Source organism: Sitodiplosis mosellana, unplaced genomic scaffold, assembly GCF_009176505.1.
Source record: "Sitodiplosis mosellana isolate CC-2019 unplaced genomic scaffold, AAFC_SMos_1.0 Smas_scaffold_4544, whole genome shotgun sequence".
Classification (NCBI taxonomy): domain Eukaryota; kingdom Metazoa; phylum Arthropoda; class Insecta; order Diptera; family Cecidomyiidae; genus Sitodiplosis; species Sitodiplosis mosellana.
This window is the reverse complement of record NW_022599786.1, coordinates 54,872-65,866: the sequence shown is the minus strand read 5'-3', so window position 1 is coordinate 65,866 and position 10,995 is coordinate 54,872. Positions and strand designations below refer to the sequence as shown.

Here is a 10,995-nt window from a genome sequence, read left to right as displayed (position 1 = left end):
CACTGTGCGTCGAAAAATACATTTAAACAATTGTCAGATTATTATTTGATACGGATTTCAATTGTTTCTTTGTCCAGCTGAAGATGGTAGAAGCTGCAGCTATTTATGAATTTATTTATGGGAATTTGAAAACGTGTTTAACCTGATACTGTCAAACTTTTACTAGTGGGAGTTTGTTTGTCAAGTGTCAAAATCCATGGCGTTCCATTTAGTGTAGGCTTTACTGACAATTTATTTTATTTTTTCAGTTGGATCATGGAGCACCTAACGATCAAGTAAGGCACATTGGAGATCTGGGAAACATCCGCGCAAATGATCAGGGGTATGCTGAAACAAAATTTTCCGATCAAGTCATCAATTTGTTGGGACCTAGAAGTATAATTGGACGTGCAGTTGTTATACATAGTGGAGTGGATGATTTTGGTAGATCGAACCACCCAGACTCTAAAAAAACCGGGAATGCTGGAGGTCGAGCAGGCTGTGGAGTTATTGGCATTATGTAAATAATAATTTGATTATTGAGATTGTGGATTTTGTAAATGAAGTGTTCGTCTTCCCGTCTTATATTCGAAAGAGCGTTACTAGATAATACAAATAATTGTCTTCCTAACCAGATTTAAAATTGTTTTTATGCCTATACTTTTTTTCCAAATGATTTTCGATCAAAGTTAATAATAAACCGTAGATTTCCAAAGTATGATTGGTTGAAATCAAGTGAAGGAGTGGAAATTATTAAAGGAAACTGTTCGTAAGCTCGATAAAAAGCCAATTGAAATTTAACTAGACTTTTGAATTCGTAGAATTTTCATCAAAATAAGCAGTGCAAAAATGATCTCCAAAATACAGAATGAAGTTGATCTTACACATACATGTTTCAGACATTTCTCTGCAAAACAAACACTTACTCTGCTATCAAATTCACTCATAACAGCCCCTTTCATGTGCAAACGTATTCTTCTAAAGTATATTAACTGTATTTGGTAGTAACCAAATTGTCCCTGTTTATGTAATACATCTATAAGTGAGATTGAGAATAGTGTTTCACTGACTTTGTCATAGAAGAGTAAGTTTCTTTCGACGTTAAAGGCGAGCATGTTCATTTTTGGTGGGTCTTTGCGGTTTTCCACAGTTTTTGCTGAACTGATAGATAACAGATGACTGTTTTCAGCAGAGTTATAGAGGACCTCAAGTACTATAATTTTGCCGAAGAATCCTAACCGTTACCTCTCATCAGTTCCGCAGAAACCGTAAAAAACTACGACAACCCATACTCTACTTTAACGCCAACAGAACTATTAGAATACGACCTTTCAAAAAAATAAAACAAAGAAAAACATACTCTATTCTCAATCGCACCCATAGATATATGTAACGCTTTTTGGAAAGAAACAGACATACACAGTAAAATATTAATCAGGATGCTGTTATTTGATGACATTGTCAGATTTAAAATTGATAGCTGTCAAACTTTGTCTCGCTCACACCAACTGTCACACTGACTCGTTCGTGTACGAATTGCTGTTAGCGTAAAAGAAATGTTGTTCGCAGGAAACTCAGTTTAAATGTTTCTTAGCACATTTAATAAGATATGATCAGATTTCCATAGTTTTGGCAAATATTTCAGTTTTTTTACAGTTCATTTGAGTTCGCTGTTGTTGATACTGTTAACTTGACATTTCTATTTAGTGGTGAATATGTGTGACTATTTTTACTGATTATTTTTAGAAATTTACAACTATAAAATGGTTCGAACTTTCTCCAGATGTGATTCATTACAAATGATAACTTTCAATTGTCCGTTGTTATTAAAGCGAATCGGTATTTCTGTCAGTCTAACTGTCAAAAGTATCGTTCAATACTTTCTTCATAATTACAGATTTTGTCAAATGGCATATCTTCGAAATTTTATGTATCTACATGCGATTAAAGAAATTATTATTGAATACAATCTAAAAATTGAATTTCATGGAAAATACAGTGTGTTCATTTTGAAATGCATATGAATGGTTTGGAACGAAAATGTAATACAGAAAAGTTGAGCGGAAAAATGTCAAATGAAACGGGATAGCTATATAGTTCACTATAGTTTACTATACAGTGTACTATATGGCTATCCCTTTTCCGCTCATTCATCATCGACATTTTTTCTGCATTACATTTTCGCTACAAACCATTCATATATGCATTGGTCACGTCTCGAATTGTCAACAATGAAGTTGGTTTCGTTCTCAAATAAAAATGAACACTTTGAAATATGTTCATTTGAAACCATTCCACCGTTCGCGGCCATCAAAGATCAAAAATCGACAGAATCAAAATAACGACAACATTCGACCTGCCTCTATTGGTCATACACACAACACACGTTGAGCGATCAATGCAGGGTGGCGCAATTGAAGTGATACTGTAATCTAACTCTGTATTTTTTCATTTATTTACTTACAAATTGTAAGTTACAATGTTGCTCTAAAGGCGACAAATTTTAAGACCAGACTTTCAGAATCCTGTGCCAAATTTCAATTTTAGTTTCACTGGATCGAATCATGCCCTCAAGTCAACCATTTTTTTAGATGTGTTTGCACGAACGTGGTAGTTTGGAAAAAATGTGGAATTTTGTAAAAAAAAACTAACTGAATTAGCGTAAATACAAACCTAGAAAGTGGTTAGATTCTAAATTATAGAATATTATAAAAGAACTTTAGTCATTATTTGACTATATTCACCCATGGTTAACCTCTTTCGAAGGTTGGAACTGTGATAATTCCGAATTATCGCTTTTTCTCACCATTGACGCCGAATGCGTCATAATTGGTGTCGGGATAAAGATTGGATCTCCAAAAATATAAATCGGGCCAGAGTTGTTGCAAAAGTTTCCAACAAAATACCTAAACAATGCCGGTTAGCCGGACACTTGACACCACCGTATATAGTAAGAAGTTGAACTAAAAATAACACACGAACTCCTATATCGATCACCGTGTATACTGTTTACAGTTGTGACTACCGCGGCGCACTCGTTCATTGCTAGCAGGCATTGTACCCAAATTTAACCCATATAGGAAGAAAGCCATGCTTCGGTGAAATGTGAAAAACGACTTTTTGGAGCTCATTTTGGCCCATACTTTGCTGTCCATTGTCCAATTTAGAGAAGAGGGGTTCCAAAGATTTCCATTCCTGCAATATATTACAAGGCACTATTATCCCATAAAAATACCAAAACAGGGGTATACCAATGTGGGAAGCATAGCCACAATGAGAGCGAATTTAACCCTAATCTACAGTCCCGGGTTCGGCCAGACATATTTCGTTTTTAAACCTTAATTCAACATATTTCTAGTTTAGCTAGCAACTTGTGCTTCTCGGTAGCATCCTAAAATTTTATTGGCTATCGATCTATGCAATAAAAAACTATCATTTTCCTTCAAAAAAAGGACGAAATAAGGATATCCCAAAAATACACCTTATTTCACAGTCCTCGGGTCTGGCCAGACCCCTATACATTTACATGCATTTGTATGGGAATATGAGATGCATTTAAACTAATTTTTATCGATAAAAATGAGATGGCATGCATCACTTATTCCCATACAAATGCGTATAAATGTATGGGGTCTGGCCAGATCCGAGGACTGTAGAATAAGGTTTTAGAAAAGGACTGTAGACTAGGGTTAAACATTTCGTCGTAAAATCGTGGACCTGGAATCATAACTCGATCTAGTGGAAATGAAATTGAAATCTGGAAGCTGATTCCGCAATTTTCAAAATTTTCCAACATTTCTTGCCTTTAGAGCAATAATGTAAGTCAACAAATATAAAAATTATAGAGTTTTGTTTTAGTATCACTTCAATTGCGTCACCCTGTATATACACACAATACAGACACGCTAGCATAGGACTTATACGGTCTGCGCGAATGGTTTTTTGATAATTGACCGTACTGTACGGTCCGTACATACACTCTTGTGATTGAAATTTTCAACTATCACCACAAGCGTCTTGTCAGAAGATCATGTCTTATGTTTACATGAAAAAACTTGTTATTGTTGTTGTCGTTTCATACCCGTGAACAGAATGGCAGAAACACACTGCTAGATCCTATGAAAATGTGGAAATGCATATAGAAAACAACTCATCTTAGTAGAATTTTTGACGGGGAATCTTATGGAAAAAATAAAATGCCTCACATACGTAAGGTGAACTTTTCTACACGATTCATTTCAGTTCTACACTTTCAATTTTTTTTCAATACTATCTTTTCTATACATTCTAACATAGCAAATTTTTACCGTCATAGGTTCTGATGAGGGTCCGGAGCGTCCGTATTACCCAATCCTTGAGAGCGCTTAGAAAATTACTCCCCTCAGATTTTAGAAAATTTTCGTTTACTTTCCTTCTAAAATTAGACTAATAAGATGAAGAAAAAATATATGCACTCAACTATATTTACCAAACCAGATGGATATCAACCGAATTTTATAATAACAAATTACAATCAGGAATAGTCCTATATGAATTCAAATCAACTCAATAAATATGTTTTTTTCGGGCCTATGAAATCCATACTGACGACAATATTCGACCTGCCTCCAGAGGTCATACACATAACACACGTTGAGCGGTCAATATATATATGAATGTCCGAGAATGAAAACGCAACTTCTATTCACAACACATATAAGTGAAACAAAAATAAAAAAATTTATTGAAATGAAACAACAAAATCGAATTTTTTCAAAGTGTAACAACAAAAAAGATTTTTTTAAAGTGTAACATCGGTATGTTGTTACACTTACTACATATAGTACTACTTACATGTAGTAAGTGTAACAACATACCGATGTTACACTTTAAAAAAATCTTTTTTGTTGTTACACTTTGAAAAAATTCGATTTTGTTGTTTCATTTCAATAAATTTTTTTTATTTTTGTTTCACTTATATGTGTTGTGAATAGAAGTTGCGTTTTCATTCTCGGACATTCATATATATAGTACAGACACGATAGCATTGCTACTTGATTGTTGGTTGTGCAATGTGCATACACACGAGTTTGAAAGAACGAGGAGAACGGTTGCATTCTTGACAATTTTGACATTTTGAGGTACACACACATATAAAAACGTATGGCGGATTGGAAAACGTCAGCAATGAACTAAACTATCACTTGGTGTAGCAAGTTCATTGAATGTGTGAACGGGTGGCAATATTCGATGACTTCAAAATCATATGAAAAACCACACAAGTGTTGACAGTGCAAACTCTCGATTTTTCGAAATATTTCTTTGAAAAACAAATCGTGGATGAAGCCTAGGCTTTGCAGAGCCAGAATATCAACAATAAAAGAAAATAAATGAATATGATTCCCAAGCAAATAATATATATAAAATGTATGGCGTTTCCAATCTCACCACTGTTCAACACATTCAGTCAAAGCATTAATGTGAATGACGCATGACAAAGCAGTGATCGAAAAATGCTCACTCAGAGCATTTCATCACTCTTTTAAATGAGCAATGCATTGCTCGTGTGCTGTTGTGCACATACATGAATGTTCAAGAGCGAACCCTCGCTCACATCGTAGTAGCTGTGTGCGAGCAGCTACTCACTCACAACCAACTCAACCAGTCATTCACAACCACTCAATCATTCATTCAATGTTTTACACAAAGCAACTCACTTGTGTACATCGCAATTGGTATATAGGAGTATACTGTGTTACATTGAGCGTTGTGTATAAGAGCGCTCTGAGTGAGTGGAAACTCACTCACTCAACCATATGACTTTGCGGCATTGAGTGAGAATGTACTCATACGATACTGCTGCTCAATACAAAGGAGTAAATACGAGACTCACTCAGAGCGCTCGGATCAGAACGGGATCACTGTGACAAAGTGACTTTGACAGCACACGCATATGAATTGTTGTCATGTTTACAGTCGGAAACGTCAATGCAAAATCTCCAGTATCCAGTTTCACTCTACTTTTCAACTATCACCACAAGAGTTGTGTCAGTAGAGCTCGTGTTATGTTTACATTGAATATATTGTTATAACAATATTTATTGTTGCGGTTCATACCTGCGGTCTTTCATACTTAGGGAGATTGATTTTGAAATGAATTGACCTCGCAATTTTCTTTACAAAAATTAGAATTTACCTCCTCGATTTTTTAAAGTTTTCGGCTCGTTATGCTCAACAGGACGGCTAATTTTAGCAGTTCCCATTTAATCCCACGTGGCGGCGTTGACGCGCCACCTACAGTTGGAAAAATGCATTACACACATGTCATGTCGAATTTCATGTCAAATTCAAAATCTGGTATATATAAGTCCATTATGTATACTGTTCTAATTTGTTATTTCCAGCTACTCTCCAATTTTTTTTTCAATTTTGAGGATGCTTGTATCATTTATATTTCGGTTATATTTTTATTTTGATGAAAATAAAAACAAACAAATAATTATTAGCCCAGAATTTTACAAAATCAATGTATCAACACAAATACAATGTCAAGTTCAATCGATGTACACGCATTTGTTCATAAAATTTTTTAATTTAATTATATAATTATTTAATAATATTAAAATTATTATTAATAATAACAATATAGCTAAAAAAAAATTTCACTACGACTGGAACAAGTTGACGAGTTAAAGGAGTTTTTTTTCTTTGTTTTTCATGACATTTGTTCGTCATCTTTGATTCGAATTGCAGTGATTCAAATTAATTATTTTGAATGAACATTTTTCAACATTTTTGTTTTGAATGTATATTGGGTCAATTCGAAAGTTTCCGCCGCTGACATTTAAATGTCGCCACTTGTAACTGAGCGTAGCTTGACAAGTGAATCCAATTGCATTTTGTAGATGTGACATTTAGCAATCTAACTCAGAGCAGAAAGATTCATTTTTCGTTCTGCGTCATTGTTTTTGAATCGATTGAAAATGGATCGTGATAAGGTGTTTTTTCGAGGGGCCCTTCTTTTCTTATTTGATTCGAAGAAAACTGCCGCTGAAGCTCATCGAATGCTGTCAGATACTTATGGCGAGCAAGCTCCATCGGAACGAAGCTGCAGAGAATGGTTTCATCGATTCAAAAGTGGTGATTTTGACTTGAAAGACAAAGAACGTTCAGGTCGGCCAGAAGCGATTGAAGATGTCGATTTGCAAGCATTATTGGATGAAGACCCAACCCAAACGCAAAAAGAACTTGCATTGCAGTTAAACGTCGGCCAAACAACCATTTTCAGACATTTGCACGCCATGGGAAAGATTCGGAAGCTGGGAAAATGGGTTCCACATCAACTGTCTGAAGAGCAACTTCAAGCACGAATCGCAATATGCACAAAACATCTTGCAGAGCACAAAAGAAACAGTTTTTTGTATCGGATTGTTACCGGCGATGAAAAATGGGTTTATTATGAGAACCCCAAACGTAAGGCAGCGTATGTTGATCCAAGCCAACCGGCACCATCACAACCAAAACGAGATATTCATTGCCATAAGATCATGCTATGCATCTGGTGGGATATGAAAAGAGTCGTATATTATGAGCTGCTAAATCCAGATCAAACGATCGATAAGGAACGCTATCGACGCCAATTGGCCAGTTTGGCACGTGCATTGAACGAAAAACGGCCATTAATAGCCCGAAAACACCACAAAGTTTTGTTCCACGATGACAATGCGAGGCCACATCGTGCAAAAATCGTCAAACAAAAGATAGAGCAGCTCGATTGGGATCGGCTTGATCAGCCCGCGTACTCTCCAGACCTTGCTCCTTCTGACTACTACTTGTTCCGTTCGATGCAAATGGCCCTGTCCGAAGTACGCTTTCAAAATGAAGAAGAAGTACGAAAATGGATAGTTGACTGGATAGCTTCAAAAGATGAAGACTTCTTCACACGAGGAATCCACAAGCTGCCAGAAAGATGGCTAGAAGTCATAGCTAACGATGGCGAATACATTGGTTAATGTACATTTTCAATTTATTTTGCAATAAATGTATTTTTAGACAAAAAAAACGGCGGAAACTTTCGAATTAAATAGAACCGAGTTTTTTTTAGGTTGAGTGAATTTTAGTTTCAATTCACAATAAAATATACAAACAAAAAAATATTTATTTACCTTTTTTCTTCTTCTTTGAACAAATGCACATACATCGGTATACATCGATTGAACTTGACATTGTATTGGTGTTATAACTGTGTGTTATAATATGTTGATTTTGTAATATTCCGGGCTAATAATTATTTGTTTATTTTTAATTATATCAAAAAAAAATTATAAGCGAATTCTGAATGATCCAATCATTTTTTTAATTTAAAAAAAAATGGAGAGTAGCCGAGAATGACCAAGAATGACAAATTAGAACAGAATACTTAACGGACTTGACATGACGTATGTGCAATTGTGCATATGCATTTATCCCACTGTATGTGGCAGGTCAGTGCTCTTTTAGAAGTACCCGCACCGTTGGTTGTGCTTGTAATTGTTGACGTGTACTTATTATTATTATTTTTAATGGAAAGGGTGTTACAGTTCTCTCCAAAATGCTTTGCTGAGCCACGTGTTCCTGTTCACTGTTCAGCCTTAGCTTAGTTCGTAAGATTAATTCCTCGTCTAATCAATTTTTATATACTTCGGGTTAATCTATGCGAGATAGTTGAGGATTTATGCCGATCATAGAAACTAAGCCAGTTGAGACCGTACAGCGATAATTTGTGACTACGAAATTGGTTAACTTTTCAATTCTATGGGCGCTGCCATATTGAAAATTTACGTGCGATATGGTGCACGCGCTCAATAGTTCCACTTATTTTAATAAGGAATCTCTATAGGTGGCGCTGCCACATCGTCATTGACATCGAGTCAAATATTGTCAAATATAATAACATTCTTTATATAGGCTTTTATCGCAGTACGGTTGAGACTGGGATTTTTCTATTTTTCGGGGCTGCGACTCGCATCTTGCGACCGCCCACTATAGCTAGAAAAGTAAGTATGACAACATATTCTCTCGAATCAATTTCAAATAAAAGCTGTTATACACACGTTTGTTTAAAGTAATCTTCGCGTGTGTTATCTAAATATGAGGAGTTTGGAGCGAAAATGTCATACAGAAAAGTTGAGAGGAAAAATGTCAAATGAAAAGAGATAGCTATATAGTTCACTATAGTTTACTATAGAGTTTTCCGCTCATTCATCAACTTTTCTGTATTACATTTTCGCTCTTAACCCCTCATATATCAATTATCTTACCAAAAATATCCTGTATTATTTCAATTTTGTTGATGAATTTTTGGCATAACATGAATGCTTGATGAAATTGATACTGTTCTAGCTGTAATGGGTCTGATAAATATAGAAATTGTCAAACTAACCATATAACGTCGGTTCAGCATAAATCCTCTGCCAATTCGCATTTACTTCTTCGTGTTTCTCTTTTAAGGAAATTATTTACTTTCATTTTCTCGAAAAATGTCATATTTTTTGTTTTTCTATCAATTTGTTCTATGTAGGGTATGATAGGGTTTAAATGAAAAACAACAATTTCATTGTTGTTAGACTTAAGTGCATAAAATGTTTGTATATACCAAATATTGGTTATGTTTTAGGTTCTGGTTGATCATTTGCTCACCATATATGTCAATTTTAAAGCGATTTATGTATATATTTTGGTACCAGAAAATAAATGTTTTGATTTTGATGTCATTGTTTTTGTCTGTTTGTCCATACACAAAAGGAATTTAAGCCGAAATGACTATGTGTTGGCGAAAATATTTGAAATTCAAGACTGATGTAATGATAATTATTGAACAATTTATGAAGTAAGCAAAATAAAGTGCGATAAAAGTGTGATATGTATAGTTGTTGTCGGGTATAGTTGCGGTCATATTTAACTAACTAAAAACTATGTCCAACGTTCAATCGATCATTTGATCATTTGAGTACATTGATCTTTACGTTATATTGGATTATTTTAAATTATGGAAACACCCGAAAATTACAAGTGATACCGGTAAAATCTATAAACCCTGGTTGGAAAATTGAACACATTCCCAAACTTGTTAAATTCCAACTTGAATTACGGTCAATTTATGTTCCTAAGGATAAAATGTATTTGGTCTGAAAACTGTGATAAATTGCAGATATCGACAATTAATGCCAGATATGCATGTTTAAGGCAATTAACCACTTGTTGTTCACCATCTCACAATATTTTGACGTTGTTTATGATCCGAGAGGTGAATTTTTTACCATCTGGGAGGTCAAATTTGGTCAATTTATGTTCTCCGACGGGTAAAATTTCATTTTATCCATAGGATAAAATTTTATCCCCCGGATTTTTATCAGAAGCTGAGACCATGTTTTTAAATTTCATCCTTCGGATTAAAAAATGATTTTTTTTTATTCCGTATTCCGAACCAAAAATGTTTAACCATAACATTCATGATAGTGAAAACTATTAAAAATTGATTTAAAAAGTAGAGAAAAATCCGAAAAAAATCCATTTTACGTCTTTTGAACTCATATTGCTATATACATTAATCCTAATTGGTGTGGAAAAGAAGGAACTTGTTTGACAATGTTTTGCTACGAGCTAGCTCTGCAGTATGTGAGCGCTCAGTTCAGAGAGAGCTGCCTCATTTGGATTTTGTTATTTTACGAAAAAATTTCAGAACTTTTTCAATTTTTCTAAAAAATTAGTCTTCTCTGTTTTGACATTTCTTTGTTTGATAACGTAACCTAAATGAGCCAACTGTCTGAACTGAGGAGCTGGACCGCAAGTGGCGCTTGCGAGAGTGCTTGTTCAGAATAGACTGAAATTCATAGATTCTGACACCAAAAATTTCAAATAGGGTCAGACCAAAAATTAATTCATGATGGGGTCAAAAAAATAATTGTAGGGTTTTCGGAAAAAAGTAAAGGCCAAAAAAAAGGTCCCCACTTCTGTGAAAGTAAGTCGAAAAATGTCGATATGACCAAAAAATTTCGT

The 10,995-nt window shown here is 34.7% G+C and overlaps 1 long non-coding RNA gene across 1 annotated transcript; it reads left to right on the top strand.

Annotated features, from left to right (window-relative positions):
* The first annotated feature begins 359 nt into the window (after positions 1-359).
* Positions 360-4,797, top strand: LOC129572242 (uncharacterized). Its single transcript, XR_008688418.1, has 2 exons — positions 360-499; positions 4,295-4,797. It is a non-coding gene; the product is annotated as an uncharacterized LOC129572242 (long non-coding RNA).
* The last annotated feature ends 6,198 nt before the right edge of the window (positions 4,798-10,995 follow it).